Raw genomic sequence first — 7909 nt, 5'->3', positions numbered from 1 at the left:
TATCGGAATCATGATGAATGTCAAAGATATCCAGCTTTGCTAACAGGAGCAGCTATTGTGCTGGAAAGAACACTGGAGAAGAAATTATTAGGTTCAGAATATAGCTCTGGTTCAGTCACTTGCTGGCTGTTTGGCCTTGGACAAGTTATCACCTCTACTTTGGTTTCCTCATCGGTAAAAATGCCTACTCTGAAAATGTCATAGCATCAGATGATATAAAGTGTTTTTGAAGAGCTTTGAAAACTGTGAAGGGCCATACCAATGTAAATTAGAATAAATTCATTTTCAAATAATTCATTTTATTCTAGTTTATTCAGTTAATGTCTACATCAACCCTTTAGCTAATAATCAAGAACAAAGAAGATACATTGTGTTGTGCCTACTGAGTGGCAGGCATTTATTGTACCAGTACTTTATATATAAATGTATATTATTTAATCCTTAAGCAGCCCTCTGATGTATATATTATATTATTAGAGGCCCAATGCATGAAATTCGTGCAGCAGTAGGCCTTCCTTCCCCCAGCTGCCGGCACTAGCTTCCCTCTGGCATCCAGGACCCAGGCTTCCCTTGCAGCTCCGGCTTCTTCTGGAAGGATGTTCAGTCTAATTAGCATAGTACCCTTTTATTATTATAGAGACCTGGTGCATGAAATTCATGGACGGGGATGGGGGGGGGGTCCCTCAGCCCAGCCTACACCCTCCCTCTTACAATCAGAACCACTAGCTCCTAACTATTTGCCTGCCTGCCTGATCGCCCCTTATCACCTCTGCTCACCTGCTGAATTTCCTCTCACCACTCACCTGCTTGCCTGATCACCCCTAACCACTCACCTGCCTGCCTGATCACCCCTAACCACTCTGCTTGCCTGCCCAATTGCCCTTAACCACTCTGCCTGCCTCAACTCCCTTAACCACTGGCCTGCCTGCCTCTGCCTCAACCTCTGTCACCACAGCTTCATCCAGAAGGACGTCCAGAATGAGGTCTGGAAGATTGTTCGGCTCTCTGGTCTAATTATCATATGACACTTTTATTATTATAGATACTTCATATGATAGGTGAGACAAAAGCTCAGTGAGGGAAAGACTACATAAGTAAGGTCAGAATTCAGGCCTTCTTGATCCCAAAGCCCTTATTGGTTTTTGTTTTTGTTTTTATTGCCTCTAGTTATCCATTCATTATTCATTTAAAGCCAGATATTCTAAAGGTATGTACTGAGAACTTCCCATGTGTTAGAAGATGCCATGATGAAGAACTTAACTTACCAGAATGCTTAGTAAAAATATTGCCCAAAGTTCCAGTGTTTTGCAGTATGCTTCCATATATGTAGGCCCAAAAAGTAAAGTATCTTGTAAAGTTCACGTGGAAAGTTAGTAGTAAGCTGAGTCCCCAGAGCTCTAGTGCAAATCCTTGGGCTCTGAACCCTGGATCTTTCTATCATGCCACATGGCAAGGAACATAGGGTGTGATGAGGAACATAGTTGTAACCAGATATTTGCATTTTCCTTCCTTCATTCTCCAGAGGGCAGCAATTCAAAAACTTTGTCAAATTCATTCTGGATGTCAAAATAAATTAAATTTGTGTTCTTTATTATTTGCCTAGTATGACTCATCACTCACTTGGGTAGCTAAAACAGTGGCTGAGGAGAAGTTCGATTTATTTTATCCCCAGAGCTAGATGCTACAAATATATTTCTGATTCCACCTACAATAGCTGCTTTTCCAGCTCTTTGGCTACTTTCTATAGCAAAGTTTTCATTTTAACTCTTTTAATTAAACAAGAAGCTTGCTTCTTATTTTTATCTTGCATGTAGAACAAAGTTTCTAGGAAACAATACTCTACTAGTCAATGAGGTACAACTTGTTAAAATTGTAAAATACAATTTAGCAAGTACTTACTTAGAACCTTTCTTTATACTTCCCACTGATAATAATAGTTAACATTTATCTCGTTTATTATGAGATTCATCATCTTTCTTAAGACTCTCAACCAGCCTCTGAAGTATTATTATTGCCACCTGACAGCCAGTAACCTGCCCAAGATCACACAACTTATAAGTAATGAGTTTGGATTTGTTCCTAGTCACTACTTTACTAAGTTGATAGCCACAAGCCAATTTCCCTTTAGCAAATCGTACTGTGCATCTATTCCGTTCAATTCAAGCAACACTTACTGAGCAGCCACCATAGGTCATCAACTGGCTTAAGATCTAATGAAAGAAGGTGAATACTTAAGCCAATAATCTCAATGCAAGACAATCAATGCTAAAATAGACGAGGCTATGGGAAACCAGAAAGGGCACAAGTAACTGCCTTAGGAAGAAGATGGGATACTGAGCTGAGTATTGAAGACCAAATAGGAGCCCGTCAGGAAAAGATAAAAGGGGGGAAATGAGGATAAACAATGTTACAGGGAGAGAGATACTGATGAAGGGGGGATGCAAGTGAGAGACAGAAGAGAGCATGATGGGTCCAGAGAATGACACAAAGTCTCCTGTGGCTGAGATGTGGTACCAACAGGAGAGTAATGAGGACGAAGACAAAACCCAGACACCAAAGGCTATAGAACCTAAGGAAATTAGTTGTTCTTGGTGAACCTTCTTGTGATTTGCAAAAGCTTGAGCAGATTCATAATATTAGCCAAAAAGGTCAAAGTTTAGATAGTCTTTTCTTTAGTTCTAGTAATTGAAAGAGATTTTTACAAAGCATCATATACATATGTAAAAGTATCACTTCCAGCTTGGCCTAGTAGAACACCCGGGTTGGGGGTGGGGCTCCATGTTCTGTTTCCTCATTAGCTGCCCACGTATTTTCCCTCCTGATGACATTACTGTCACTGCTAAAACGAACATTATTCACTAGGAACTGAGGGACTTCAATTAGCTCCCCAAACGGTGCAGTCATCAGTCACAAAGTGTTTCTGGTCATTATTCACCGGGACTGGTCAAACCCTCTGATCTCAGGATGACAGGGACAGTATTGAGTGCCAGTCCTTGGGGCTTCAACCCTCTGCCCTCCTGCTCTCTTTGTAAACAAGATTATTGCTGCTACCACTGCCGGTTTGCCTGAAGAGATACCGAAATTCTTTAGGGAATAGAGAGATAAGGACTAAGGAAGAGATTCCTTAAAAATTCTCCAAAGAAACTCAACCTTTCATGTGACTCAAGTGTAATTATTTCATTCATATTGAATAGCACAGGCTGCTTTTCAATTAGGAGTTTGAGGTTTTTAAGGCAAGGAAGAAACGGAAAGCATCTTTGAGTTGTGTTATGGGTAGGGAAGTAAAACTTCAAACTATATTCTGGCATTAATCCTCTTCCAAATTAATTGCATATTTCACAGGTTTTTCTTTTTATAAAGATTTCACTATACACATATTCACAAAATCTACACAAAGACATTTTCTGTCTTTTTTAAAGGAGGGGGAGCTTTGCCATACATTTTTCTTAGAGGTTTTATTATTTGCATTTATAAGCCAAACAACAATTTTTGTGCTTTGTGCCTCATTCAAATCTCTAATTATTCTAGAAAGGTACAGAAATCCTTTAGCTATTCAACTCAGCCACTGATTGCTTGTCTTGTTAAATCCCAATCTTTCTAACCTGGGTGGCTATAAGCAATTTGTCTTAGTTGGTCATCCAAAGCAAACATTTTCAAGTATTAATCTCTTCCCACTGATTGAGGAATTAGCGATGGAAAGCCTCAGAAAATGCGCTCCATTTCCTTAAAGGGAAAACCCCAACTTTTTCAGCATTATTCACCAAAATTAGAAAAATCCAAACAGCCCTTTGAATTATCCAGAATAGGTCACACTTATTGCAAATGCCACGGTCTCTTGGGGACCGCCTCCAGGGAGAGATGAGTGTGATAGTGCCCATGGCAGTGACAAGTATGATCGTCAGAGATCTTGGCACAAGTTGCTTTATCTAGAGACCCTTCCTAAAAGGTGGGGGCACACAGCTTCCCCTAGCATCTCGGTCCCAAGCCTGCTTGGTTGAGCTCACTGGCTCACAGCCATTATGAGGTTCAAGTGGAAGGAGAAAAGCAGTGTTGATAAGTGAGAGAGGACCGTTGGACAGTGTTTTCTTCCGCAATTCTGATCATCCCAAAGCCCGAGAGCTCTTTGTTCTAATCACATTATGTCTAAGCCAAGGGAAGTAGGAAGAGAAATATTGATTCTGAGAAACTTATTATGAAGGTAAATTCTTTAACAAGATAACAGGAGAAGCCTGCAGTAGAACAGGAAGGTTCTCGAGGCTTCATGTGCATAGTAACAGACCACCCCAGTAGTTTAAAGCTGGAAGCAAACATTATCATGGTTGAAATGCAGTGCCCACCAATGAAACCAGCATGGCTCTCCTTTTCAGGTGGCACGTACCTAGCCTTCTTAATGTTGGACAATAGCTGAAAGCTCTTCCAGGTCTGCTTCTAAAAATAATCAGGCATGCTGAAACCGGTGTGGCTCAGTGGATAGAGCACCGGCCTGCGGACTGAAAGGTCCCAGGTTTGATTCTGGTCAAGGGCATGTACCTTGGTTGCGGGCACATCCCCAGTAGGGGGTGTGCAAGAGGCAGCTGATCGATGATTCTTTCTCATCTATGTTTCTAACTCTCTATCCCTCTCTCTTCCTCTCTGTAAAAAATATATATATATATATATATATATATATATATATATATATATATATATATATATATATATTTTTTTTAAATAACCAGGTATGTAACCAAAATATGACACCTCATCTTAGATGCAAAGATGAGAATGAAAACCAAATCCAGAGTGCAGTCACCCAATCCAGGGAACCAAAGCCAATGCTATTACTTTCATTGCTATCACCTCTGACAGTCAATAGTACAAATCAGTCTGAAAGCAAGCTCTCTCCTTTGTGTCCAAGGGTGGGTTATTCAGAGTACACCTAATGGATGTCAGGCAATGGAGCAAAAGAAACTAAAACTGTATGTAGGCAATCGGCATTACTATGTTTACACCCTTAACATTTTCTTGGCTTATTTTTCATGGCACTATATGTTTGTGCTGGAACCCTGAAGCCATCTGCACAAATGACAGCCAAGACAGAGTAATCATCTGAAAAAAAAAATGAGAGCTAAAATGGCTAGCTTTTATTTACGGAGAGAAAGGCAAATGTGAGGTAACAACAGAAAAGGGCCTGAAATGTATAAGTGAAAATGAGTCTGTTCCAATTTGGGGGTCTCCGTGAAAATTCTGTAGGCAGAGGGATGAAGTATTAGCAAAGATACTCCATTTAGAAATGTAAAATAAAAACAAACAGGCCTTTCTTATCCAAAGATGCATTAACACAATAAGCATTAGATTTAGCATAACCTAAAGCAGAAGCTTCTAGACCTGACTCTAGGAGCTGGTCCTTTTGCTTTTCTCCTATGTACAGAGAATGAATTTTGAAGGAATCTAATCAGGTGTGGCTCATAAAACACCTTATGTCCAATTTATGATGAGCGCTACTCAGCTCGGAAAGTGGAAACAGCCAGCTAGCTTCTAATGTTCCCATGAGAAAGCGAATCCGCTCATCTACCAGGCAGTCAATGAAAAGCGTCTTGGCAGATTTAGCTCTTACAGGTGTTGTAAGACAACTTGACATATTCAAATTCAAACTCATAAAAAAGACAAACGAGGAGGGAATTATTTCCTCTCAAAAATACTTTGCACCTGCAAAAGAGCTTATAGCAGGGGGTGCCTTGAGTTGTCCGCTCCACAGATGGATTTAGAGGGCAACTAAGCATTCATACGTCCAATTTATAAACACTTTTCAGAAATTGCTCTGTTGTTCAAAGTAAGATGTTCCTATAGTTTAAAGCTTTTCTACCCATTCTGCCCTTTAATCCCTATACCAGCATGTCGTGTATAATTCAGTATTAAGTAACCCGGGATGGTTTGCCAGGGACAGATAGGATGAACTAACATATTAGTTCTTCAGGGCCCTGGACCCCTCTTCATATTTGAAATTGCATGAGGGATAGAGGCAAACCTCAGCTCTTCACAGGAATAGTGAGTGGAATAGAGTGAGTATTGAAATCCATAAATAATCTCCACATGTCCAAATCCTTTACAGCCAAATATGAAACATTCTGTAACGATTTCCATTGATGCTAACAAGTGGAGGAGGAAGCTGATTAACGTCTGATGGCTTCTCTCACTGACCTGTCTCTTCTGACAGAAGCAACCAGCAGGCAAATGGTGAGGGAGCAGGCAGTACAAGCCTGCGAGCAGAGACACACTCAGCAGACTGCATAATAAGCTCCTAAATAACAAGGAGAAGACCATAAACAAGACAGAAGCAAGCCAGAGAAACTTAACTTCCATTTAGCAATGATTTCACCATGCACACAACGTGCCGAGAAGACTATACTTGGGACTGCCTGGTACCCTGGATTGTCTCCCGAGGCTCCCCAGGATGGCCATCACATCAGGCTGGGTCTCTGAGGCTCCATAAAGCTGCAGATACTCCCTGAAGCTGCTGTGCTGCAGTGGAAAGGATACCGGGCCCTGCTCAAGGCTGGACTTGTAGCTGAGTTTGATCTGGTGTGTACTTCTTCCCTGTCCCATTGATGAGGCCCCAACAATCCTTCTCCTGGCTGCTTAGCAGGGCCAACAGGCTAGAGTTGTGATTAAATGGGATCATTTCTATGGCAACACCTTAAGCTTGTAAAGTGCTATCCTATCTAATAAAAGAGCAATATGCAAATTAACCACCATGCTGCTCCATACACAAGCCACGCCTGCAAGCCAATCAGGAGTGAGTATGCAAATTAACCCCAACTAAGATGGCTATGGCCACGGAGTAAGCAGGAGGCTTGGGTTTCCCTGGCAATGGAGGAAGCCAAGCTTTTTTCCACACCCTGGCAGGCCCAGGCCTACACTTAAGACTACAAAGTTTTAATTATAGAAGATAAATAAAACCCAACAAAAATTGCTTCAGCCATGGAACAAGTAGGAGGCTTGGCTCCACTCCAGGCTACGAAGTTTCAATTATAGGAGGTAAACAAATCCCAGATACCAGGGCCTCTGCTTGGGTCGCTGGGAGGCATGACCAGCCTGGAAACCACCACAGGCCTCTTTCCCAGGCTTCCCCACACCCCAAGGGAACCCTCACCCTGATCTAGGACACGCTTCTGGGCAAATCAGCTGGTCCCCACCCATGCACCAAGCCTCTATAGTATCTAATAAAAGGGTAATATCAAATTGACTGTCACTCCAACACATAAGATGGCTGCCTCCATGTGGACACAAGATGGCCACCACAAGATGGCCAGCAGGAGAGGGCAATTGGGAGGGACCAGGCTTGCAAGGGAGGGCAGTTAGAGGAGATCAAGCCTGCAGGGGAGGACAATTAGGGGTGCCCAGGCAGCAGAGGAGGGAAGTTTGAGGCAACTGGGCCTGTAGGGGAGGGCAGTTAGGGGCAATAAGGCTGTCAGGGGAGCAGTTAGGCATCAATCAGGCTGGCAGGGGAGTGGTTAGGGGCAATCAGGAAGGCAGACAGGCAAGCAGTTGGGAGCCAGCAGTCCTGGATTGTGAGAGGGATGTCCGACTGCCCTCAAGGGGTCCCAGATTGGAGAGGGTGCAGGCTGGGCTGAGGGACACCACCCCCATGCATGAATTTCATTCACTGGGCCTCTAGTATTAATATAATGTTCAGGAGGCTTTAGAAAATGAGATAGCCATTCAAGTAATGTCAGTTGGACTGTCTCTTCCAACGAACTTCCAAGAGGGCCTCCTCCCTTTATTCTATCCCACCTTCCCTATCTTCCTCCAAGAGCAACTGCCCGAAGGGGAGTTTGGTGTTTGCAGGCAACATTGAAAAGATATGTGGCAGACCTCTGCTACGTGGCTGAATTGCTGGGAGAATTCCTTTTAAAATATGATTCTGTCT

The sequence above is a fragment of the Pipistrellus hanaki genome, assembly GCF_964339955.1.
Source record: "Pipistrellus hanaki genome assembly, chromosome: 7".
Taxonomy (NCBI): domain Eukaryota; kingdom Metazoa; phylum Chordata; class Mammalia; order Chiroptera; family Vespertilionidae; genus Pipistrellus; species Pipistrellus hanaki.
This window is presented reverse-complemented; position numbering follows the sequence as displayed.